This window comes from Pleurodeles waltl, chromosome 10, assembly GCF_031143425.1.
Source record: "Pleurodeles waltl isolate 20211129_DDA chromosome 10, aPleWal1.hap1.20221129, whole genome shotgun sequence".
Classification (NCBI taxonomy): domain Eukaryota; kingdom Metazoa; phylum Chordata; class Amphibia; order Caudata; family Salamandridae; genus Pleurodeles; species Pleurodeles waltl.
The window spans coordinates 857,307,309-857,334,090 of NC_090449.1; the positions used below are offsets into that span (position 1 = coordinate 857,307,309).

At 48.4% G+C, this 26,782-nt stretch overlaps 1 protein-coding gene across 1 annotated transcript in view; it reads right to left on the minus strand.

Annotated features, from left to right (window-relative positions):
• FAM237B (family with sequence similarity 237 member B) overlaps window positions 1–26,330 on the minus strand; it is a 99,892-nt gene extending 73,562 nt beyond the window's left edge. The window contains exon 1 of the mRNA XM_069209251.1: window positions 26,143–26,330. The gene's annotated coding sequence lies outside the window, so the exon portion shown is untranslated. The remainder of the gene's footprint in view (window positions 1–26,142) is intronic.
• Window positions 26,331–26,782: the final 452 nt, after the last annotated feature.

Sequence of the window (26,782 nt, forward strand, 5' to 3'; positions counted from 1 at the left end):
ATCCTGCTAGCCAGGACCCCAGTGATTATGCTCTCTCTCCCAAAACTCTGTATTTCATCCCACAATTGCCACACTGGTGGCCAACTGTAAGTCCCTAATATATGGTACCTAGGTACCCAGGGCATTGGGGATCCAGGCGCTCCCTATGGGCTGCAGCATATATTTTGCCACCCATAGGGAGCCCAGCAAAGGGTTCTGCAGGACTGTCATTGCAGTCTGTGTGAAAAGGTGCAAGCACCCTTTTACTGCCATTTTTCACTGTACCAGGTCACTTATAAGTCACCCCTTTGGCAGGCCTTCTAGCCTAGAGGGCAGGGTGCAAAGTACCTCTGTGTGAGGGCACCCCTGCACTAGCAGAGATGCCCCCACAAACTCCAGGCCCATTTTCCCGGACTTCGTTAGTGCAGGGACGCCATTTTACGCCTGTACTGTACTGGATAAAGGTCAATACCTATGTCCAGGCTACATAATGGTAACTCCGAACATAGGCATGTTTGGTATCAAACATGTTGGAATCATACCCCAATGCTTTTGCAAGCATTGGTTGTATGATTCCATGCACTCTGGGGGCTCCTTAGAGGACCCCCAGTATTGCCATTACAGCCTTCTGAGGTTTTCCAGGTAGCCCAAGCTGCTGCCACCTCACAGACAGGTTTCTGCCCTCCTGTTGCTTGAGCGGCTCAAGCCCATGAAGGCAGAACAAAGGATTTCCTTTGGGAGAAGGGAGTTACACCCTCTCCCTTTGGAAATATGTGTCACAGGCTTGGGATGGATAGCCTCCACAAGCCACTGGTAATGCTTTGAAGGGCACATTTGGTGCCCTCCTTGTGTAAACCAGTCTACATCGATTCAGGGACCCCCAGTCCCTGCTCTGGCATGAAACTGGACAAAGGAAAGGGGAGTGACCACACCCCTGTCCATCACCAACCCAGGGGTGATGCTCAGAGCTCCTCCAGAGGGTCCCTGGGTTTTGCCATCTTGGATTCAAGGTTGCCAGGGAACTCTGGGAGCATCTGAGTGGCCAGTGCAGGCAGGTGACGCCAGAGCCCCCTCCTGATAGGTGGTCACCCAGCTAGGTGACCAATCCCCCTTTCAGGGTTATTTAGGGTCTCTCTTTTGGGTGGTTCCTCAGATTCAGCTTGCAAGACTCCAGCAGGATTCCTCTGCAACCTCCACTTTGACTTCTGACCAAAGAAACTGCATCTGAACGCTCCAGGACCTGACAAGCTGCAACAAAGAAGCAAGACTCTGCCTGCAACATTGTATCCACGGCTTCTTCCAGCAACTGCAACATTTCCCCGGTCGTGCATCCTCTGAGGACAGCCCATCTTCAGCCTGCACAAGCAAGAAGAAGGAATCTCCCTTGGAGTGAAGGTGTCACTCCCATGAATCTGCAGGCACCAACTAAAACGACAAATGGCTGCGTGGATCCCCTCTCCTGCTGAGCCGTGTGGATCCTGCAACATGGATGGTGGAATTAAGTGGTCCGGACAGTCCTCTCTTCCAGCTGTCGAACTGGGGTGGAGGTAAGCCCTTGCCTTCCCACGCAAGACAGTATCCCTGTGCACCTCGTAATTTGCAGCTGTCAACACTTGTTGGCATCCTCTCCAAGGGATCTTCAAACACCTTGAAGCTCCAGCCCTCAGCACTCCATCCTGTGACGCACAGCTTCCTGAGTGGTTCTCCTGCGGCAAGAGACTCAGTTTCGTAATTCTGCATGGGCTCCTTCTTCTACTTCTGTGTCCCCGTTCTGTGGGACTCCTGTGGGTGCTACCTGTACTACTTTGGGCTCTCTGTGTCGCTGAGGGCCCCCCTCTAACACCCTTTCCTGGGTAGAGTCCATCTGGTCCTTCCTGGTCCCCAGCAGCACCACTTTCCGCCAACCACAAGTTTTGCTTGTGCTTGTGCCAAGGCTTGTTGGTGGAATCTGAAGACGCAAACTGACTGCATCTTCCTTTTTGGCGTGGGACATCACCTGCATCTTCCAGGAACTTGAATCTGTCTTCTAGTATGCAGTGCTGACTCTCTTTCATCACCGTCGACTCATCTCTTGCACCTTCAGTCTGGTGGGTAGGGCACCTGCCCTTCCAGGACTCTGCTGTACTTGCTTGACTTGGTCCCCTTCTTCCACAGGTCCTCTTGTCCAGGAATCCACTGTTGATGTCTAACAGTCTCTTCTGGGTTTCATTATTTTTCTTTTCTTCTAAGTGGGTGTTCTCGGGAATTTACAGTGATTTGCTCCTGCTTTCCTGGACACTGGGGGGTGTTGTGGTACTTACCTTTAGGCTTTCCCAGTACTCCCAGTTCCCCTCTACACACTCCACTTACTTAGGTGGGGAACTGACTCTCGCATTTCATTTTTTTAGTATATGGTTTGTGCTCCTCCTAGGGCCATTATTCCCTATTGTGATTTTTATCATATTGCACTGTTTTCTGTTTTTATGCCTATTTCTGCATACTAGTGTATATAACTTATGTATTACTTACCTTCTAAGGGAGTATAGCCTCTTTGGTATTTTTGGTAATTGTGTCACCAAAATAAAGTACCTTTATTTTTGTAACACTGAGAGTTTTCTTTCATGTGTGTAAGTACAGTGTGTGACTATAGTGGTATTGCATCAGCTTTACATGTCTCCTAGATAAGGCTTGGCTGCTCATCCACAGCTACCGCTAGAGATTCTGGCTTCTAGACACTGCCTACACTACACTAATAAGGGATACCTGGTCTGAGGTGTAAGTACCATAGGTACCCACCACACACCAGGCAAGCCTCCTACATGTGTGATGCCCTGCTCATTGGTTGCAACCCTTGGATGTGGGGATACAACCTGAGTTGTGCTGTACTTGGCTTTGTATGGCACGACTGAACCTGCGTCAGAGTGTGTGACTGGGAAGTCTGGTGCAACTACAACTCTTTGTGTAGTAGACAGTGTGCCTCATTCCAGAGAGGTACGGAAACCAAGTTCCGCGTCTGATCAGATGGTCTAGTGCAACTCGATTCATTGAGTAACAGACACTGTGCCTCTCAGAGGGGTGTGGGATTGACATCCTTTGTGGGAGAGTCGTGGAGGGTCTGGTGGGTGTCAGGTCATCACGCACCATAGTGGTGCCTCTGTCCGAGGAGGTACCACCTTGGGAATTAGCTTGTGAATGATAGTACGATCAAGGTGACTCAGAAGACCGGCCCCCTGACTTTGTACCTACTTTTTGTGGAGATACGGCAATGAGCACTTTTCACGTGGAATCGTAACCGTTTGGGGTCACTTGAGTCTTTGTTTCCCAGACTTGGCATCTCCTAGTACAGGAGGTGCGGGCCTAGTATCTTAACGTGTCCCACTGGAAGTATCGAGGGTGACATACGTCAACAAGCCCCATTGACATCTTTCTGTTATGGAGGTGCTGAAATTAGTAACTATTTGGTAACATTGAACTATCTGGCTGGGCTGGGTGCCTCAGTGTCTAACAGCAGCCGCAGTGATCCTCCACCTGTTTTGCCGACCTCTGAGTGAACCTCCTGTGGGGAGCCCGAACATCTCTGCCTTAATTGTTTATCAACTGTTGTCTTTCCTTTTCCCTACCTTGACCCCGGAACCCTGAGACTGGTGACTTAGCTGTGAGCGGCCCATTAACCAGGGAAAGGTTCATGCAATGTTTGGTTTGTGGAGGTGTGGGATAGCTAAAGCTTGTTGGTGGGTGAGGGGTGGTTTGGGACCCAGGGTGCTTGCGTACACAGTGGCATCCGCTACTTGGATATCAGGGCACTGCATTAGGGTGCTGGGAGTGACTGTGTATGAATGAGTGTGTACACGCTAGCTGATACACATGGCACAGCACAGTGGTGCAGAGTGGATGTGCAGGAGTGAGTGCGGGTGAAATGGGATGGCAGTACCGTGGTGCTGCTGGTCACGTTTATTCTGTCAGGAAGTTCCTACAGTTGGTGCTACGTCTTACTAGTGCAGCTCCGGCCGCTGTGCTACACAAAAGTGTAGTAAACATTGTATGCACATTTTGCTACTAACATTGGGAACCGGGGTGCACCCTGAATTTATGTGTTGCGCTGATTGTGGGGAATTCTAATGTGGGTCTTTTGTCGACGTTTGGCACTTTATGGTGGTACGGAGAAATAATGTACCATTTTCCTCATGTGTACATACAGCAGTAATGTTGAACACAGCTGGGCCTCATATTGTGACTTCCTTTACAAAATGGGGCATAGGCCCAGATTTATATTATAACTGTACTGAGCTGACAAGTTGTGTGCTGAATACAATCTTTTTATATATACACTGTGTGTGAAATCTCCTTTGTTCATGCACTGTGGTTGTGGGGGAAAAGTGCTGTGTCTTTGCTTTACGCATTGCCTCTGTGATAATCCTGACTGCTCTGTACCAAGCTACCCAAGGGTGAACACAGGTTATACAGTAAGAGCAACCACCCACTCTTGACAGGAGTGGCAGGTTCTGCCAGGCTAGTGTCCTGCCTCAGCCAACCAGAACGTCCAGCCTCCAACAACCATGAAGTGGTAACAGCATTGAAAACATTTGCTCTTGAGCCACAGAAGTTCACCCCTGTTTCCCAGATGATTTGCACTTCCAGTTTCAAACGAAGGTCTCCAGGCTATACTGACTGTGTATTAAGCTCTGCATCACTGTTGACTAAAGAAGTGGGAGGATGACAGTTGGGGCAAAATGTATGCCAACACGTGGTCATACAGCTGCAAATAAACTAAATTGCTTTCCACTAGTTATAGGCACAAACTAATTTACTTCAAGTGTAAACATTGACTTTACCGCACCACAAAACTCTTCAATAGAACTCACACATCGCAAACCGCCTATTGTTGTGGATGCTCTATTGCCCCAGCAGGATTTTCTCAGTAGGCCAGGAGCTTAACAAATTATAACTGAAATAGCACACACACTGGAGCACATCACCTCTAATCCAATATAATTTACTCCCCTCACAATGCTGTCTATGTATGTGGTGTATGGGGCAAGGCCCTAATGTCAGTTAGGAGATTAGTAGCACTTATGTTATTTCTAGCAAAATGTGAAGGAACGAAGGTATGGATGCAAGGTCCTCCTCCAGGGGTGCAGGACTGACCTAAAGATGCTACAAGATGCAGCAAAGCTGCAGAAATATGTACAGCCCTGCAGCCTATAAGGTAGGCTGGGACCTACTCAGAAGCTACCAGGCAGATATAACACACAACCCAGCAGCCTGGTGAAATGACACAACCATCTCAGACCCTGCCTACTAAAGTACCATGATCCTACACAATGGCGGTCATTACAACATTGGCGGTAAAAGCCGCTTACCGCCATGCAGAAGACCGCCAACACACCGCTGCAGCCGCGGAAAACCGCCACAGCTATTATGACCCACATTTTGCAATCCGCCAAAATTCAGACACCCACACAAGTCCGCCACACCAAAGGTCAGTGATAAACTGGCAAAAACAAAACCTCCACCGTCACGCCAACAGAAATACACCCACACTATCACGACACACGAATCCACGTGGCGGTCTTTCAACCGTGGTATTCCATTGGCGGTACACAACGACGCGCTCAAAATACACACACACATACAAAACACTACCAGATTGGACAATTCAAAATACACACACCTGATACACATACACACACCACTCCCACACACCCACATCACCCACAAACCCCTACGACACAAAATCCAGAAAGAAGGCCAGAGAGAGACACCACCAGCAAGAACAACAGCATCCACAGGCACACAATACCATCACCCACACAACTTCCACGCACCTCACACAACACACCACTACATATCAGCACACTGATCACCACACACACCACCCCACACATCACCTACACCACCCCATGGCACGGCAAAGACACCCCAGGTTCTCGGAGGAGGAGCTCAGGGTCATGGTGGAGGAAATCGTCCGGGTAGAGGCACAGCTATTCGGAGCACAGGTGCAGCACACCTCAATTGCAAGGAAGATGGAGCTCTGGCGAAGAATAGTGGACAGGGTCAACGAAGTGGGAGAGCACCCAAGAAATAGGGATGACATCAGGAAGAGGTGGAACGACCTACGGGGGAAGGTGCGTTCCGTGGTCTCAAGACACCACCAGGCGGTTCAGCGGACTGGCAGCAGACCCCCACCTCCTCACCCACAACTAACAACATTGGAGGAGCAGGTCTTGGCGATTCTGCACCCTGAGGGCCTCGCAGGAGTAGGCGGAGGAATGGACTCTGGTAAGTCAAATCTTAACTATTACATCCCCCACCCTACCTGCATGCTATCACATACCCCACCCTCACCCCAGCACCCCAACTCCTCACATATGTCCCAACATCACAAACCACCCATCCCAACACCAAGCCCTGCATGCAACAACAGAGCATGGACACCCATCACTAAAGCATGCCCACTGCACATACCCATACAACCCCCTAAACCACCATCACACAAGCTCCCACAAAGGAATGCAAGCACTGGGGTACACGCTCACCCACTCATTGCACACCATGACACATACAGATGTAAGAACCATCCTTTTATACCCCTGCTGGACCCTTTACCCAACGTCACCGGACAGGAGGGTCCACACATGTCCACACTACCAACAGAAGAGGCACACAGTGATGACAGCACCTCTGTCCAACTGGATCTAGATGAGCAGCCCGGCCCGTCGGGGACCTCTGGACAGTCGGTTCCCCTCACACTGGCACAGGCCACCACAGACCTTCCCCCCTCTGGAAACACCAGCACAGCACCCACCCAGCGGGCCCATACCTCCGTCCCCAGGACACGTCAATCAGCAGTGTGTCCACCACTACAGGGAACCCAGGATAACCCACCACCCCAACAACAACAGGGACCTGGGGGCAGTGGTAGTGGGCACACGGTCCAGGGGACGGAGGCCCAGGAACACAGGGGAACTGGGAGGGCTGCTGTGCGACAGGGGGCGAACAGGCCAAGGGAACCCACTCTCCACAAGGCCCTCTCCTCCATCATGGGAGCCTACCACCACTCCCAGGAGACGATGGCAACAGTACTGGTCAAGTCTCAGGAGACCCAGCGCCTGCAGGAGGAACAGTATATGGGCTTCAGAGATGAACTCAGAACCATCAGCTCCACCCTGGGCACCATTGTAGGGGTGCTGAAGGAACTACTGAACACCAGGAGGGACACTGTGGCACTACAAGGGGCCCCTGACACTAGCATGGACGATGAACTGCCCACCACCTCCGCCGGCGCTAGTGGACAGGACGCCCCGCCACAGGACCACCACAACAGCACCCCACCCCCTGCAGAGGGAGAACCACCCCGCAAACGGTCCCTGAGATCCAGGACAAAGACAGAGCACGATGCCAAGACCTCCGCCAAGAAATGAGACCACCCTGATTGTCATCCTACTGTCCCACTTTGTCACCCTGTCCATACTTAAACTGCCCCAGCTCCACTTCCTATGCCCATTTGGGCAATGCACCTGTGAGACTAATAGACTGGACTCTGCCATGGACATTCCTCAGCCATCACCCCTCACCATTTCACTACCCCCTCCAATATTGAGCACTTAAATAAATACACTTAAAACACAAAACAATCTGCAGTCTGTCTGTGATTTCGAAATAGTGTATTAGCAATTACAGTGACAAAATGCTCTTTCAATTGTAATGTCAACATACCTATGTCACACAGCTCAAGTCCATGAGGAATCAAAGCAGATGTCACACAGTGGGACCCAAATCTGTGAAATCGTAAGGGAAAGTGACAACTCAGTGACCATACACTGGGTGAAAAGGACAGACAGTAGAGAGGTAGTAGTGTCTAAGTACATGTAGTAGGCAGGTCTGTACTCTTACCTGTGTCTCACTGGAAATATTGCTAGATCACTGAGTCCCTGTTGTCCATGTCTTCTTCCTCTGCTTCCTCGTCTTCACTATCCACAGCTGCAACAACACCGCCATCTGGACCATCCTCCTGCAGAAAAGGCACCTGTCGTCGCAATGCCAAGTTATGAAGCATACAGCAGGCCACGATGATCTGGCACACCTTTCTTTGGTGAGTAGAAGAGGGATCCACCTGTCATATGGAGGCACTGGAACCTGGCCTTCAGGAGGCCGAAGGTCCGCTCGATCACCCTCCTAGTCCGCCCATGGGCCTCATTGTAGCGTTCCTCTGCCCTTGTCCTGGGATTCCTCACTGGGGTCAGTAGCCATGACAGGTTGGGGTAACCAGAGTCACCTGCAAATGGCGAGGGACAAGTATTAAACACACACTAACCTGTAGGGTAACCCCAGACCCAGACACCCATTCCCACTGTCTTGCTTCCAGGTGCTCACCTAATAGCCACACACGGTGCCTTTGGAGTTGACCCATCACATAAGGGATGCTGCTATTCCGCAGGATGTAGGCGTCATGCACTGAGCCAGGGAACTTGGCATTCACATGGGAGATGTACTGGTCTGCCAAACATACCCATCTGTACATTCATAGAATGATAACTCTTCCGGTTTCTGTACACCTGTTCACTCATGCGGGGGGGGAACAAAGCCACATTGGTCCCATCAATGGCACCTATGATGTTGGGGATATGTCCCAGGGCATAGAAATCACCTTTCACTGTAGGCAAATCCTCCACCTGAGGGAAAACTATGTAGCTTCACATGTGTTTCAGAAGGGCAGACAACACTCTGAACAACACGTTGGAAAACATAGGCTGGGACATCCCTGATGCTATGGCCACTGTTGTTTGAAATGACCCACTTGCAAGGAAATGGAGCACTGACAGCACCTGCACTTGAAGGGGGATTCCTGTGGGATGGCGGATTGCTGACATCAGGTCTGGCTCCAACTGGGTACACAGTTCCTGGATTGTGGCACGGTCAAGCCTGTATGTGATTATGACATGTCGCTCTTCCATTGTCAACAGGTCCACCAACGGTCGGTACACCGGAGGATGCCGCCATCTCCTCACATTTCCCAGCGGATGGTGCCTATGAAGGACAACAGCGAGCACAGAGTCAATCAACTCAGAGGTACGAACCCACAGTTTACACAGAACACCAATCATACACAAAAGGTGGCCTGTATGTGTGTTGAGTCTAGGCCTAGGTATGTGTGACGCAGTTGGTAATGAAACCATGTGGGCCCCTGCAATGGCGGCTGCCTGACCTCTAAAGTGGGACAATGGGATGTGAGGTAACTGCGCTGGCGTTGTACACCATCGCGGTAGACGGTCAAAGACCGTGGCGCAGTGCTGCATTGGTTAACATTGGACCCTATGGGTCCCAGGAGCCAATGACGATGTGCGCCGGCAGTGACGGTACGCACCGCCACGGACGTGACCGCCATTTTCTATCTGTTCAATCACTCGATACCTGATCTTCGACAGGAGAGGACCTACACTGCAAGTGCTGCTGTGACCTCGGTCTGGAAGAGACAATGGCTCGAGTGCCTGGGGAAAGGGCCCCTGCCTTCACATCGGAGGAGTTGGAGAAGCTCATGGATGGGGTCCTCCCCCAGTACACGCTACTCTACGGTCCTCCAGACAAACAGGTAAATACACTGTGAGCATGCTGTATGGGCTATGAGTGTGTGGAGTGGGGTGGATGAAAGATGGGGGGGAATTGAGGCGTGCATGAAACGACGGTGAGTGCATGTGCATCATGGCAAGGGTAGGGATGGGGGCAATCACTTTGACGGTGCAGTTGGTAATAACTACACTTTTTCCCCTGTACATTTCATGTAGGTCAGCGCCCACAAGAAAAAAGATATTTGGTGTGCCATCGCCAAGAATATACGGACCCTGGGGGTCTACCACAGACGGAGCACCCACTGCCGGAAAAGATGGGAGGACATTCGCCGCTGGAGCAAGAAGACGGCGGAGGTTCAGCTGGGGATGGCCTCCCAACGTGGGAGGGGTGCCCGTCGCACCATGACCCCCCTGATGTTCCAAATCCTGGCGGTGACGTACCCGGAGTTGGATGGGCACTTGAGGGCATCACAGCAGACACAAGGGGGTGAGTACACTCTCATTCTGCTGACTTTGCGCACAGTGGAAGTGTCTGGGTGGGGGAGGTGGGCTGTGGGTTTCCCTAGGCGAGGGCGAGTTCCGTAGGCAAGGCCCCTCCGTAAGGCAGGCCATGTGGCACCCCAGCCCACCTCTGTAGAGTGGCAAGTACACCTAGGCATGCCCCTGTGTCATCTATGTGTGCAGATGTCGTCCATAGCTTTGTAGGCCATTTCCCAGGAATTGAACAGTGGAGCCCAAGAGCACGGCGTAGTGCAGGGGGCTTCTGTGACTGTCGTGTCCGCCAACGGTAGCGGTAATGCATGCACTCAACATGTCTTTCTTCTGTCTTCCCCCCCCTTTTTGTGGTCTCCCTGTTCTTGTGTGCATTAGCATCATCAGGCGGAGGAGCAGTGGCACCGGAGCACGAGGGAGCTGCATCCCACATGGCCCTGGAGGGCGACACTACGGAGTCTGAATTCACCAGTGGGACGGAGGGCGAGGGGAGCTCCACGGCGGGGACAGGAGCTGAGACCAGCGACACGGACTCGTCCTCTGATGGGAGCTCCCTTGTGGTGGCAGCAACATCTGTGCCCCCCGCATCTACAGGTACAGCCGCCACCCCCCCACCAGCACCGCCCTCCCAGCAGCCCCTCAGCCTTTGCCCCGTGCCCGCTCACCCAGGAGGGTGGGCATCACCTTCGCCCCAGGCACCTCAGGCCCTGCCCCAGTCACCCCTGCTGCCCTCAGTGAGGAGGCCATTGACCTCCTCAGGTCCCTCACTGTTGGGCAGTCTACCCTTTTGAATGCCATCCAGGGTGTAGAGAGGCAGTTGCAACAAACAAATGCATTCCTGGAGGGCATTCATTCTGGTCAGGCGGCCCTTCACCAAGCTTTTCAGACTCTGGCCTCAGCACTGATGGCAGCCATTGTCCCCGTCTCTAGCCTCCCCCCTCCAACTTCCTCCACCCAGACCCAATCCCCTGTACCTCAGCCTATCCCAAGCACACCTACAGACCAACATGCACACACGTCAACACCCAAGGGTAGCTCAGGCAAACATAAGCACCACACATCCCACAGGCATTCACGCAAGCATCGCACACATGCAGACACACCAACATCCACTGCCTCCACTGTGCCCAGCTGCCCAGGAGGCCACCTCCAGCACCAGCCCAGCTGCCCAGGAGGCCACCGCCAGCAAAAGCCCCGTTGGGCCATGAAGGACCGCCAGCAAAAGCCCCGTTGGGCCATGAAGGACCGCCAGCAAAAGCCCGGACCGCCAGCAAATGCCCCGTTGGGCCATGAAGGACCGCCAGCAAAAGCCCCGTTGGACCATGAAGGACCACCAGCAAATGCCCTGTTGGGCCATGAAGGACCGCCAGAAAATGCCCAGTTGGGCCATGAAGGACCGCCAGCAAAAGCCCTGTTGGGCCATGAAGGACCGCCAGCAAAAGCCCCTTTGGGCCATGAAGGACCGCCAGCAAAAGCCCCGTTGGGCCATGAAGGACCGCCAGCAAAAGCCCCGTTGGGCCATGAAGGACCGCCAGCAGCTGAGACCTTGCAATGGAGACCGCCATCTCAAGCACCGCTGAACACGGCACCGCCATCTCAAGCACCGCTGAACAGGGCACCGCCATCTCAAACACCGCTGAACAGGGCACCGCCATCTCAAACACCGCTGTACAGGGCACCGCCATCTCAAGCACCGCTGGCCCATGAGCAGCAAGGGCACTGACGCAACTGAGTCCGTCACGGGGTGAATGTAGCACTCTGGGCACAAAGCCCCCTCCAGAACCAGTGGAGAAAGGCATCCACTCCCTCTGTCCTTAGCAGGATGAAGCACTCTGGGCACAAAGCCCCCTCCAGAACCAGTGGAGAAAGACATCCACTCTCTCTGTCCTTAGCAGGATGAAGCACTATGGGCACAAAGCCCCCTCCAGAACCAGTGGAGAAGGCATCCACTTGAGAGACTGTGGCTTTGCACTCCCCAGGATGTAACAGTGGGCAACCCACCCACTGTAGAGACTTGAGAGACTGTGGCTTTGCACTCCCCAGGATTTAACAGTGGGCAAACCACCCACTGTAGAGACTTGAGAGACTGTGGCTTTGCACTCCCCAGGATGTAACAGTGGGCAACCCACCCACTGTAGAGACTTGAGAGACTGTGGCTTTGCACTCCCCAGGATGTAGCAGTGGGCAACCCACCCACTGTAGAGACTTGAGAGACTGTGGCTTTGCTGTCCCCAGGATGGAACAGTGGGCAACCCACCCACTGTAGAGACTTGAGAGACTGTGGCTTTGCACTCCCCAGGATGGAACAGTGGGCATGTGGCCCCCTCATGGATTTTGCGTTGTGCACTCAAGCGGCTGAGGTGCCCCCACCTTTCCCTCCCCCTGAGGTGCCTGTTTAGTTGCTGTCTGATGCCCCTGCAGTGGTCTCTCCGTCATGGTCGGGGATCTTGTGTGGGCCTCGCCCATACCGTGTGGTCCCAGTGTTCCACGGACTTTCTTAGAACACTACCTGGACTACTATGCTTGGTATATATTATGTGCATGGTGTATATATCTATTTCTGCCTACTTGCTTTTAATATATTACAATGGTTACACTCATTTTCTATTGTCTTTGCATTCTACCGGGGGCTTGGGGGGTGTAACTGTGATGTATTGATATGCATTAGTGTGTGTGTTGTAGTGGGTGAGGGTGGGGGTGTTGCGTGTGTGTGTCCATGTTTTTTGCCTCCCCCCTCCCCTGTGTCGTAGGTGCAGTACTCACCGTGGTCTTCGCCGCCGGCGTTCGTGCTCCTGGTAGAGGAGCAAGGGCTGGAAAAATGTGAAGCTCTGGTTCCATGGCTTCCTCGTTCCTCGAGGAGTGTGTAGAGGTGAGCGTTTTCCCTTCGGGATTCCTGTTTCCGCCGTGTTTTTATCCGCGGTGAATCCGCCCCGGAAAAGGTGGCGGATTGGCTTGTCATAATACTGTGGGCGGTACATTGTCTCCCACCTGTCAAATTATTTACCGCCGGCCTGTTGGCGGTCTTACCGCCGCTTTAACACCGACCGAGAGGGTTGTAATGACCACCAATGTTAATTAACCTTCACCTTTATTGGTTCATGCGCAGATGGCCAACTGACAAAACAAGGGAAAATGTTGTAATGGAACTGCTGCACTCTTAGATTTGTTATTTATTGACAGGCCTATTAATAATACATTGCCATATTATTGCACTGTGTAATGAGATGTATGCATCTATGGATCGGATCCTTTGTGATGTTTATGGTTCAATATTGCTGCCTCTTAAAATGCTCATGTTAGAAATTGGGTCTTTGGTTGGCAGTCAGGTTATCCCCAGTCCAAGCAAGGAACCTCACTCTAGTTAGGGTAAGTCACACACAATCCAAATTATCCTGTGCCCACCCTCTGGTAGCTTGGCACTGAGCAGTCAGGCTTAACTTACAAGGCAATGTGTAAAGTATTTGTGCAATAAATCAGGCAATAACACAGTAGAACACCACAAACATACACCACACAGTGTTTAGAAAAATATATAATATTTATCTGATATGATGCAGGTCAAAATGATCAAGATGCAATAATGATATGTTGAAATATCACTGTAAAAATGATATAAAGTGTTGTTAGTCTCTTAAAAGCAACAAATGTCTCTTGCAAGCACAAAGTACCTGGTTTGCGTTCAAATTCTCCACAAGGAACCGCAGAGGAGCAAAGGAGCAGATGCGTGGAAAACAGGGAGGTCTGCATCATTATTTGTCACGCTGGGAAGGCTTTGAGACGATTTCTTGCGCGCAGACTTGAATCCTCTTTGGGTTGTGGGGTTTTCGGATGCCCCGGGGACAATGTGTAGAAATCCGGCGCTTGCAGGACGAAGTTACAGGGGCTGCGTCAATCCGGTGGGTGATGCGTGGAGATTTCTACCGCATGGCAGGCGCTGCGTTGATTTCTCTCAGGAAGTCGGGCTGCGTCGCTCGGCTTTTCGTTGATCCAGTGGGCCGTGCGTCGAATTTCCAGTCGCAACACTGGCCCTGCGTCGATCTTCTCCTTGCGAAGTCGGGCTGAGTCATTCCGGTTCGGTGTACGTCGTTTCTTGCAGGCTGTGCATCGATTTTCACCGCACAAGGAGTTCTTTTGCAGGAGTGAAGTCTTTTTGGTCCTGAGACTTCAGGGAACAGGAGGCAAGCTCTATCCAAGCCTTGGAGAGCACTCAGTACAGCCAGATAGCAGCAAGGCAGCAGGGCAACAGCAAGGCAGCAGTCCTCAGAAAAGCAGTCCAGGTGAGTCCTTTGGGCAGCCAGGCAGTTCTGCTTGGCAGGTTGCAGGTTCTGGTTCTTTTCCAGGAAGTGTCTGTGACAAGAGTGTCTTGTCAAGAAGTGTCTGAATTGGTAGGGGCAGAGGCCCTGTTTAAATACCCAAATGTGCCTTTGAAGTGGGGTAGACTTCAAAGAGTGGCTTAGAAGTGCATAAGGTCCCCTTTCAGTTCCATACTGTCTGCCAGGGTCCCAGTAGGGGGTGTGGCAGTCCTTTGTGTGATTGCAGGCTACTGTCCTTTGACATGTAAGTGCCAAGCCCTCCACCCTTCCAGCCCAGCAAGACCCATTCAATATGCAGATGTATGCAAGAATGGCTGAGCATCCTGTGTTTGGGGGTTGTCTGAGTGAATGCACAAGGGAGCTGTCAACTAAGCCTAGCCAGATGTGGATTTTAAGGCACAGAAGGATTTAAGTGCAGAGAAATGTTCACTTTCTAAAAGTGGCATTTCTAAAATAGTAATATTAAATCCAACTTCACCAGTCAGCAGGATTTTGTATTACCATTCTGGCCATACTAAATATGACTTTGTTACTGCTTTCAGATCAGAATCTACTACTCAAACAGTATATGAGGGTAGCCCTCATGTTAGCCTACGAAAGGAGCAGGCCTCACAGCAGTGTAAAACAAATGTAGGAGTTTTACACTATCAGGACATGTAAACTACACAGGTACATGTCCTGCATTTTGTCTACACAGCACCCTGCCCTAGGGGTTACCTACGGCCTACTTTAGGGGTGACCTATATGTAGACAAAGGGGAGTTTTAGGCTTGCCAAGAACTTTTAAAGGCCAAGTCAAATTTGCAGTGAAACTGCACACACGGGCCTTGCAATGGCAGGCCTGAGATATGGTTAAGGGGCTACTTAAGTGGGTGGCACAATTGGTGCTGCAGGTCCTCTGGTAATCTACAGGCCCTGGGCACATATAGTGCATTTTACTAGGGATTTATAGGTGAATTAAATAATCCAATTGGGTATGATTCAATGTCACCATGTTTTAAGAGAGAGAGCATATGTACTTTAGCAATGGTTAGCAGTGGTAAAGTGTGCAGAGTCCTAAAACCAGCAAAAAAAGTGTCCAAAAAATGGAGGGAAGCAGGCAAAAAGTTAGGGGTGACCACCCTAAGGCTGTCAGGTCTAACAGCTCAATAAAGAGATGTTAAAATAAAAATCTAACGGTAGTCATTTTGAGCCCCCCACCTAAGCCAAGAGATCAGGGGCTGCTACCTCTGTACCCTGGTGGATGCTTTATTTGTTCTTCTTCGGAAAGCAAGGACTACGCCTGTTTCCTGTCATGGCAGGCATAACATATTTGTGTCTGTTGCAGCAAGCCAATCAGAAGCTTCGGGTTCGCAGGTATATCTTTGAACCTGCGGACCTGTAGTGGAGAATGGTAAAATAAAAAGCTCACTCACCCAATTAAATCTGTTGATGTATTTTATTTTTATTTATTTATTGTCTATGAATGGTCTAAAAACCTGTGATGGGTCACTATTCTTGAAATAACAGTACAGATATCTCTAACTTTTTAACCCTTTCAAGCCAACCCAGAAACGTTTTTGATTGCTAACTTCTCAAAAATGACTGCATTGATTCACACCAAACTAAGTGCAGGGAGTTCCTCCAGTAAAGTTCTACTTTCATGGCAAGTTTGTTGTTATTCAGTTCAGACTTTTTCTGTAGATGAGAGTACAGAATCCTATGGGACATGAACGTGAAAAGTAACTTATCTGACCCTCTGCCTTATTTCTCTCCCCTTGATGGATCTAGTTGCAACTTGCCATGCCAAACCCAAATCAGAGTAACTTTTCATTTGGGAAATTTCGTGAAGAGTTGTTGAATGGTGCCAAACGTATTAGTTACTATTGCTGGCCCTGTAACATTTATATGTGTGTGTGTGGATTTATGTGAGTATTGCTTGCATTTAGGGCCTCATTCCGACCCTGGCGGTCGTGGACCGCCAGGGCCGGGGACGGAGGAAACACCGCCAACAGGCTGGCGGTGCTTCTGGGGCAATTCTGACTGCGGCGGTAAAGCCGCGGTCAGAAAAGGGGAACCGCCGGTTTCCCGCCGGTTTTCCCCTGCCCCAGGGAATCCTCCACGGCGGCGCTGCAAGCAGCGCCGCCATGGGGATTCCGACCCCCTTCCCGCCAGCCTGTTCCTGGCGGTTTACACCGCCAGGAAGAGGCTGGCGGGAACGGGTGTCGTGGGGCCCCTGGGGGCCCCTGCAGTGCCCATGCCACTGGCATGGGCACTGCAGGGGCCCCCTAACAGGGCCCCATTCTGATTTTCAGTGTCTGCTTGGCAGACACTGAAAATCGCGACGGGTGCAACTGCACCCGTCGCACCCCAGCAAATCCGCCGGCTCCATTCGGAGCCGGCTTCATCTTTGCTGGGGCTTTCCCGCTGGGCCAGCGGGCGATCTTTTGAAGATCGCCCGCCGGCCCAGCGGGAAAGTTGGAATGCTCCCCGCGGTCATTTGACCGCGGGGCGGTGTTTGGGCGGTTTCCGCCCGGCGGGCGGCGCCCGCCGGGGTCGGATTGACCCCCTTAGTGTCTTATGCATCCATGGATGTCTGATGATGTACATAATTGATGTTGTGCATATGTTCATAACCATGTGGGGATGTTTGTTTGTATGTTTGAACACCTTCTGGTATGTGAATGTATGATGGTATATGGAAGTGACTATATGCTTTATGCTTTGCCAGTGCTTGCTAGTTATGGAATTGGAACATGTTTTTTTTTTGCAGTAACCTTCAGCATAGTGACTTCACAAGTTTGCATTCATCATTCAGTGACTGAATATCTTTGAGGGAGAGGGATCACTTGCATTTCTTAAATTCCAGCTATTGTGAGTTTTCATTTGTTGTTCATTAAATGTGGTAATACCCGTGTAACAATGATAATAGTTTTAACTGTGTGTTGATAAAAAGGTTCTGTGCCTCCATTCATATCCATCAGATCTTATCATTTCCAGCTCAAACCACGGTTCAAAGACACTTGATGTGACAAATGGCCTGTTTATGTATTAATTGTCTGAGGTGAACTTGTTGATCATGTTGAAATGAGACATGAGACCTAATCGTAGTAAGTAGGATTTATCGAGCCACGCAAGGCCACCTTGAGTGGTGCTGCATGGCTTGATAAATCCAGAGTAACACAACACAGCGTTGCATTACTCTGTCCAGGGGTTCGTTCCGTGGGTGGAGTGTGGGTGTTCCCATGTATCCACCCATAGATTTTGGCACATTCCCAGGTTTACCAGCACTGGTAAACCTAGGAATGCGTCAAAATGCTACGCCTTCCCAGGGGAGACATAATGAGGAGAAATATCTTTGCTTCTCCTAGATTTTTCCTCTTATGTGTGCTGCATTCTACAGCACACATAGCAAGGAAAAGGGCCTCAGAGAATTCTTTTTGTGCAGGAAGGGGTCCCTTTCAGTGCAAAAACAATTCTGTCTTCCACGCAGGCACTCTTGCACCATGGTGCAATGGTGCCAATGCAAGCAAAGGACAGGACTGTGGCGTATTATGTTAAATACAGCGCATTCCTGCCCTTTCATTCAGCGCAGCAAGGTGGCTTGCTGTACTGCGTGAAAGCTACTTAAATATGCCCCATGTATCTGTAAGATTCTAAAGTTTCTAGCTTCACTAAAAAATGTATTTAATTATCATACCATTTCTTGCACATTTTTCAAGAATGTTCTCGATTAAATGCAATGACTTAGAAAAGTAGCAACATTGATATGGTAATAACACTGATCCAGTGGGATCGGGAGTTATGCCTCAATGTAATCACAATGGTTAAATCATAAACAATATGTACAAAGGCAAGAACTCTGTTTTTTTAATATTGCCATGTCCGAGTCACATGCAACACACAACATAAACATACACATGTAGCACACATAAAGACACAAAGCAAAGCACACCTAGGTATCAACCAGAGCACACACACAAGCACCTATCCAACCAACCACTGTATACACACTTGCTAATGTATACAGACCGACAAGCAAAGTGGAATGCATAGGTACCCGTGCAATAGGCACCAAGCAACCACGGAACACATTCAAGGGATCTTACCCACATACAGAGGCACACACACATGTACATGCATACAAACATAAACATATCCAGCCACACAAATAATCACAGACAATGCACATACATATGCACACAGGTGAATGGATCCACGAACGTGTGCAGAGATGTGATTGTGGGTAGGGACTAGAATGAACACCCAATTGGGAGGTGGTCACTGCATACATTGTGGGTCAGATGCATGGATGGGTGGATGCATGCAAAAATAGACGTATGGGTACAAATGCTGATCTGGCGGGTGAACGTATGAGTTAGCTAAGCGGACAGGAAGATGAATATTTGATGGATGGAAAGATGAATGACTAGATTTGGGTAAATGGACGGGTGAATGCATGGGTGTGAACCAGATGAGTGAGTGATTGAGTGTGCCGAAGGATAAATTTGTGTGAATGTCTGGCTAGAAAGATGGATGCATAGATGGATGTACATACCTGAACATGTGGATGAGCGCAAGGTGGATTATGGAATGAATCGGTGTGGATGGAGAGTTGACAAATGTGTGAGAATTGATTACTACATGTGTGTCAGTTGATGTATGATTGTTTTTTATAAAAGTTGTGTAAGTAAACAGGCTTTTTTCAGCCCCACCACCACTTGTTGCCCCCATTTGGACTACTAGCTGCTAGTTTTTCGACTTTGAGAGTGCACTGAGGCCTGCCAATCAGACCTCATTGCCAGTGTTGTAACCCTTTCCAACATTTATGTAGAATTAGCTATACCCAAATGGCAAATCCTGACTTACTTATAAGTCCCTTGCATATGGTACCCAGGGAATAAGGTAGAGTGTCCACCCAGCACTGTTTGTGCCACCCTGAATGTGACAAAGGAAAACATGACTCACAACCTACCACTGCAGACTGGAAGGGCAGTATTTACACTGTTAGTTCGACTTTGCGAATTAAATAAATGGCAAAGACAACTCTTTCCTTAACAATATATGTAAGCCTCCCCTAATTAAGGCCTATGGAGCCCTATGGCAGGGAGCTGTATTTTATTAAGTAAGACACACATTTCTCCCATATCTCAGCAGCAACACTTTCCAAATTGTTGTTTTCCATCGGAAAAGTTAATAGCCTCATTGGCTAGTACAGGGTTACCAGCGGGCACCTCAGTCTGGCTAACTTTTGAATGGGACACCCTAACTGCGTACTGTAAGTTAGCAAACTAATTGTGGCATTAAACTCAACCTGATGCCCTGGTCGAATTTAATGTCCCTATTAAGTTCTGCAACTCTTAGAAAGTTGCCACATTATGTCCCAGCTGGTCCAGTAGCCTCACACGACCTCTGACCAAGAGAGAGCTTCCTGCCCACCTGGTGAGATGTGTGAACAACTCCCAGGCTTAGAAACACTAGGGCCCGTATTTATACTTTTTGACGCTAAACCAAAAAATGTTGCGCCGGCTAACGCCATTCTGAAGCGCCATGCGGGCGCCGTATTTATTGAATGGCGTTAGCCGGCGCAAGCAGACCGGCGCTGCCTGGTGTGCGTGGAAAAAAACCACGTACACCAGGCAGCGCCGGCGTAGGGAAAAATGGCGTTAGGGCGTCTTAAAAATGGCGCAAGTCAGGTTGACGCTAAAAAATCGTCTTAACCCGATTTGCGCCATTTTAAACAACGCCCAGACGCCATTTACATGACTCCTGTCTTAGTAAAGACAGGAGTCATGCCCCCTTGCCCAATGGCCATGCCCAGGGGACTATTGTCCCCTGGGCATGGTCATTGGCCATTGTGGCATGTAGGGGGGTACAAATCAGGCCCCCCAATGCCAAAAAAAAATATAACAAAAAATTTTTTATACTTACCTGAACTTACCTGAATGTCCCTGGGGTGGGTCCCTCCATCCTTGGGTGTCCTCCTGGGGTGGGCAAGGGTGGCAGGGGGGGTCCCTGGGGGCAGGGGAGGGCACCTGTGGGCTCATTTTGAGCCCACAGGCCCGTTAACGCCTACCCTGACCCAGGCGTTAAAAAGTGGCGCAAATGCGGGGTTTTTTGACCCGACCACTCCCGGGCGTGATTTTTGCCCGGGAGTATAAATACGACGCATTTGCGTCGCCGTCATTTTTTTAGACGGGAACGCCTTCCTTGCATCTCATTAACGCAAGGAAGGCGTTCACGCAAAAAAATGACGCTATTTGCCTATACTTTGGCGCTAGACGCGTCTAACGCCAAAGTATAAATATGGCGTTAGTTTTGCGCCGAATTTGCGTCGAAAAAAACGACGCTAATTCGGCGCAAACGGAGTATAAATATGCCCCTAGGTGCCTGCTGCAAGGAGAGGTGTCACCTTCCCCATGCAGGGAACCAGTCAAGGTGTTAGCCCAAAAGGCATGCTTCAAAGGGGAAGCCGCCTTTGATGGGCAAATGGTGTTAGCACTTGTGAGGAGTAGCCTTTTGTCCTGGTAGACAAATTGGAGACAGGGCCAGACAGGGAAATCTCGTCTCCAAACTGGTTTTACCATGGGGTGGGCTACCGAGCTCCTCACAGTCAAGAGAAGGTTCAGACATCTTGAGACTGGCAAGAACATTGCACTCTGGGATTGCCAACTGCTACACATCACTGGAACTTGGTCACCAAAGAGAAGGGGACCTACTAGCCCATTGGCTAGTGACTGCATTATCCCCTTTGGGCAATTACTTGAGATAAATATGGCATACCTGGCACCCTGTACCTCAGTAAACACTGGATTTGGAGAAAGGGCTGAAGAAGGACTGCCCTGCTGCCCTTGAAACTGCGCAAACAAAGGCTGCACCATCAGAAGGACTGCAGCTGCTGCACTTTGGGCAAGTGCAGTTCGGACTGTGCTTGTGGCCCATGGCTTGGAGAAAAGTTGATTTCCAGCCCCAGACTGAAACAGTGACTCCAGTGGTTAGCCAGCTGCCCACCTGAACAGCACCAGGGACATCAAAGGTGGAAGAAGCCCAAACTGGCAAGTTTGTAGCCACCGCAGATGTTTTAGTGCTACCTGCAGCTGGACACCTAAAGTGACTGATCCTCAATGGTGAAATGTTACACCAAGTCTGCTGGACTGCTGGACCCGGGAGTGCAATCAGAGTCCAGATTATTCACCCAAGAGGAACACTAGCCCCCACCAAAGTATTTTGCCCCAGCTGCGGTGCAAGGAGATCAGTAGCCCAGAATCAGCATGTTCTGAGGGCTGACCGCAGCTGAACCGGAGCATCCTTGAGTATCTTTTCCTCTTCTATCCTCAGCACCAGGGCCACTCCATTGAAAGCTATGGCGGTCGTCCAGTAAAGTCAGGAACTTGTCTTAAAAATGTTTCCAACACCTATGGGAAATGGGGAGTCGCCATGTCACTGCACATATAAATGTTCTAAAGGATATACTGCAGGAACAAAAGTTGCAACAGAACACAGCATCTCATCACCAGGACCTCTGCTGCAATAGCATCCCTCTGTCCCCATCTGCTGCTTGCTGTTTTTCCGCTTTACCCTCCTTCACAAGGTGCCAGGCTCCTGGCCCATTCATTGCATTCTCTGTGTCTGAGGTGTTCCTGTCCCTTGGCCTGGTGTGGTTCCTGAGAGCTAGGGGCTAACACAATGGTTGTACTGTTACTGCCTGAATTTCACTCTGACTTGACATGCACCGCCCCTCAGACAAGGTGCATTCTCCGGTCACAGGGTCAGCTGTCAGGCAGCCACACAACATACCTGACCACATCATATTTCACCGGTGCAATAGAGGCTGCATAGGCCCAGAGCAGACATAAAAACTTGAGAACGTGAATCCCACCCATATGGAATGTTGTGCACATGGAACCAAAGGGTAGACTGGTGAGGAGCAGGTGATGTAGGATTTTAGCTGCTGCGTGCGTCTACGGCCCCTGGCACCACATCTCTAAGCTAAAATGAGTGATTGTCATAAACAGAGCTGAAAAGGGAGTACAACGCATAGTGCGCAAGAGAAAAGAGGTTTGGGGAATAAATAATTACTTGTTTTTATACAATATTCCACAACATAGTTCAAGCATTCTCCATTTACTCCGCATAACAGGTGAACATGTATCTATTTCAATGGCACAGCAGCAGTTTTCTCCCACATAGGACATATTTCATTGATAAACTGCTGGGATTTGTACACAAAGCACATTACAATAGTACATAACGCCAACTTGATCGCTGTGATGGCATAGACCCCTTTCACATATTACAGGTGAAATTAACAGAAGCCTCCTTTAAATGATGCGCGCCATACGCCATGTATGAAACCTGGATTCCCAATCAAAAACCTTAGGCTGCAATGCACCGATCAATTGTGTTCTGCTTTAAGAATCCTTTATTGACTTCACAGTAAGCAAAGATTTGTCTTGAAGATTTTAACTGACTTACTTGCAAAATAAATAATTATTTAATAAATGGTCAATAATTATGACATTGATATCTGCCTACCGAATAAACGATAGAAGGGTTTGGAATACACTGTCCACTTGTAGAACAATCAACTCAGGCACTCAAAAAACAATGTGACCCACCTGTACTTTCAAGCAGCCACTGTCAACCCACCTAAACCAAGGCACTCACTATCAATGAGCACATATACCCAGTTCATAATGAGATCAGCCACATAGCTGGTACAGTAAATATAATCTAATATAATATAGTCCATCCCATCCTGCAGGCCCATCTTGCCCATCTTACGAGTTTTACAACTGAATGCTTCAAGGCATTATAAATTCTTCGGTATAACAACATTTTGAATGGGGTGACATTAATATAGAACATCTAGGGGGTCTCAGTCACCTCTCTCTCCTTTCTGCAGAACACAAAAGACTTACAGAGAAAATATCTTTATTGCTGTGTCCAGGTCAGCAAGTGCATTGAAGGCTAGGTACTCACCAAACACTCCATGCGGGACCAGCAACGTAACTCATAGCAACCAACTAATGCAAACTGTGAGCACAATCTCTATCATGTGTCGTTCCTCCATCACCTAGGTATGCGCTGCATTACAAGACAAAATAACAGAACCACCCTGGTCACTCACGCACAACACCTACATGATTCTTGAATAGATTGCATAGATTTGATTGCAAGTGCAACCCCCTTCCAACGAAGCACTCCCCGTGGTGTAGAGGGCTGCTATCCGAAAATGCATTTTGGCACCTGGCAATGTGGAATGGAGCACATCACAAAGCAATCACACTTACATCTAAAGCAAATAAAAATGTAGATAATGCACTGCAAACCTTTGCTGTCCTTAACCTATTCACTTGACCTTTCTGCCTGACCCTGGCAACAATCACATATATCATGTCAATTGTTATTTCATATCATATCACATGTTTCATAGATATTTATAGCGCTACATAACATCTGCGCTGCTTCAGCGCATGAGAAAATTAGATTGATACAATGCCATATAACAAAAGTATAATGGAAAATTTGACTAAATTGAGTAATGATGATTTTTGTGACATCATTTACTGTTAGCTTCACAAAACGTAAGGCTTCCGCTCCAATTGGAAGGCCACGTTAATAATGACCGATCCAATAATAATTAATCACATAAAAATGCCTCTAAACTTTTGGACCTTTCTTCGACTTTTAACTTCTAGTGCAATAATTCACTCGAAGTTGCGTAGGTTTGTGCCAACTTCAACTGAGCACTCTTTGGAATGAAGCAAAAACCATCAATCAAACACTTTTAAAAGGCATGTCTGATCTGAATCACTATTTCCCAGCAACTTCGTGTTTTCCATTTTTAAGAATGTTCTTTGTGCTCTTTAAGACAGCTTTACATATATATAGTGAGGTTTTTGAATAGCAGACTTCATATAATTGTCTTATAAATTGTGATTGTGATTATTTGGAGCTCCAGTTTCCTTGTTTTCTGTAAATGAGCCCGAGCAAAGGCCCCTTCAATTTGAGTACTGCACAAAGTGTCTGTATATTATTCACATACACTTAAACATGTTTCCTCAGTGACAAAGGTGGTTCTAAGTGTCCGTTTTTTAATGTATTATCTTTAGGTGCCAGTGTTTGATATCTGCACTTCTAGTGCCCAGTTAGATTCATTTATTTTCTATTTTAAAATTATGCTATAAAGTCTTTAAGAGACACTAATATTTTAACTGCCTGCAATTTGAATGCTAGGTAGGTGGCGATTTGTTCCTACCCCCTTCACAAATAGTAAAATGGAGGGCACAACTGAAAGGCGTGTTATTAAGAAACATCACCAGTAAAGTTGCAACATATGTGTTTTTTTTTTTAATGTGAAAAAATAATTGCAAACATGTGGCGGCCGCAATTAGATAGTGGCAATTTTTGGCACAGTCTTAGAATAAAAAAACTAAAGAAATAGTAACCAATGCACCATCTCCAAGGCCACCCCTATTAGCTTTGCCAATACTTGTTTCAATATTTTCCCCCATTTAGAGCATTAATTTCCAGATACATGCTGTGCGTTTTATCAATAGATGTAATCCACAAGTGTTTGAAAATTAATCTTAACTATATCCGAATCTATTTAAGCATAACATAATATTCACAATAGCCAGAATGGTGCACATTGACATATAGACAATACCTATGTTACCTTTCAGAAATCAGCACAACTTACAAAAAGACTCTTTAGTATCCGACTATACTCATTCAGGGTCTCTGAACCGTGCAATACTGCAGCGATCCACTGGGTGGCGACGACAAGCAATAGATAACATTTTAGACTTTCTTTCGTGATAGTAGAATGAACTGTATGTATTTGGAATATGTCCCTTTTCGAATTGGGCAGTTTTCCCGCCGTTCCAATCAGTTCCACAATACTCTTTATACCACGAAAAGGTTTTTTTTTTAAATGAATTTTGTGTCCAATAGTAATACGATATTACGTTGCAATATCTTGTAAGGCTAGCCACACTTTAATTGGTGTAAAGGTAGACGTTTCCATGGACGTCATTTAGGGGTCGCCAAGGGTCGCAGTTGCGACCACCGCCTTTGAGACTCCTGGCACAAGAGGTGGCAAAATCAGTATCAGGAAGACAGGAGGCAACTCGTCCTTACGGTTGTTTGGGGCTCCAGCTTCCTTGTTTTTTTACAATGTTTAATTACAGTAATAGTGAAAAATATATTATTCACTATTAGTGTAATAAAGAATGAAATACAGTTAGTTGGAATATAACTCATCCATGGCAGCGGAAGTAAGTAAAACGTGTTCTAATGTATGTTTTGTGCATTCTTGTGGGTGAGAGAGTGTTTAAGTGAAAGAGTGTGTGTGTGTATGTGTGAATGTGTGTAACTCTAAGCCTGTGTGTGTGTATGTGTGTAAAAGTAAAGGTCAAATTTTTGTACCGTTAGATGGGTAAATTACTATACATAATTGCCTGAATTGATCGCTTCAAAATATATCTAGTTGTCAGTGTGCTACGTTAGGTATATGATTGCTTGCTTCGAATTATTTTCAATAATTAGCTTCATTTGCAAAAATCGTGCACTGGCAATGTCACAAACAGCTCCCGAAAAACCCTCTGTCAACACCATCGAAACAGAAGATAGTAAAAAACTAGGGTTGCAGAAAATGTTTGAAACATTGTATAGCAGACTTTTCATAAAATATTACACTCCGAAAACATACAAACAATAGCACCGGTACCCAAATGTGTTCATTCCATTCAAAACAGCTAAAAAGTAACACGTGCCTGTGAAAAAAAGAAAATACTTTGGAGACATCATGCGAAATTAAGCTGTCCTTACCTCCGAAGTACTCTGGGTGTGTCACTGATGAATACTATTTTACAGTATTAAAAAGTTGCAATGCACCAAAAAAGGCTGAAAAATGTGTTGCCAATGAGATTGTATCCTTTGCCGGAGAAAGGTGTAGGAATAAAATAGGCCAGTACATACCCCAAAGCAGAGGAAAATACACAGCGGGCAGCCTCGAGAGCCCGGGAATATTTATACGGAAGCCCTGCCCACAACTGCGTCCCAGTGAGTCGCCGCGAGACCGGGGCCCTTGTCAATCAAGCACGCGCTTGTGGCTCAGCACCGGGCTCTTCTGAAAGCGCTTCTGCCAGCAGGAATGTTAAAGAGCACAAATAGTTGATATGCGGCTACAGTGCACGAACGGCACACGCATTCCAAGATATTGTTCACTTGGGCATTTATGCTCAATCTTCGGAACTGCAAGGTCATCTCTGATTTCTAGGAGCGTCACCATAATAAGAGAAAAATAGGCTGATTTGCAGCAAGGCAGGCCCTGCCACCAACAGAGCTGTTGTTAACTAATGACGTAGCTCTTTAGAGAGATCATCTCTCAGTGGGAAATATTTCTTAATAATGCCTGCCTTTAGAAATCAAGAGATAATGGCCCAGGTTCAGGAATCGAAAACATGTT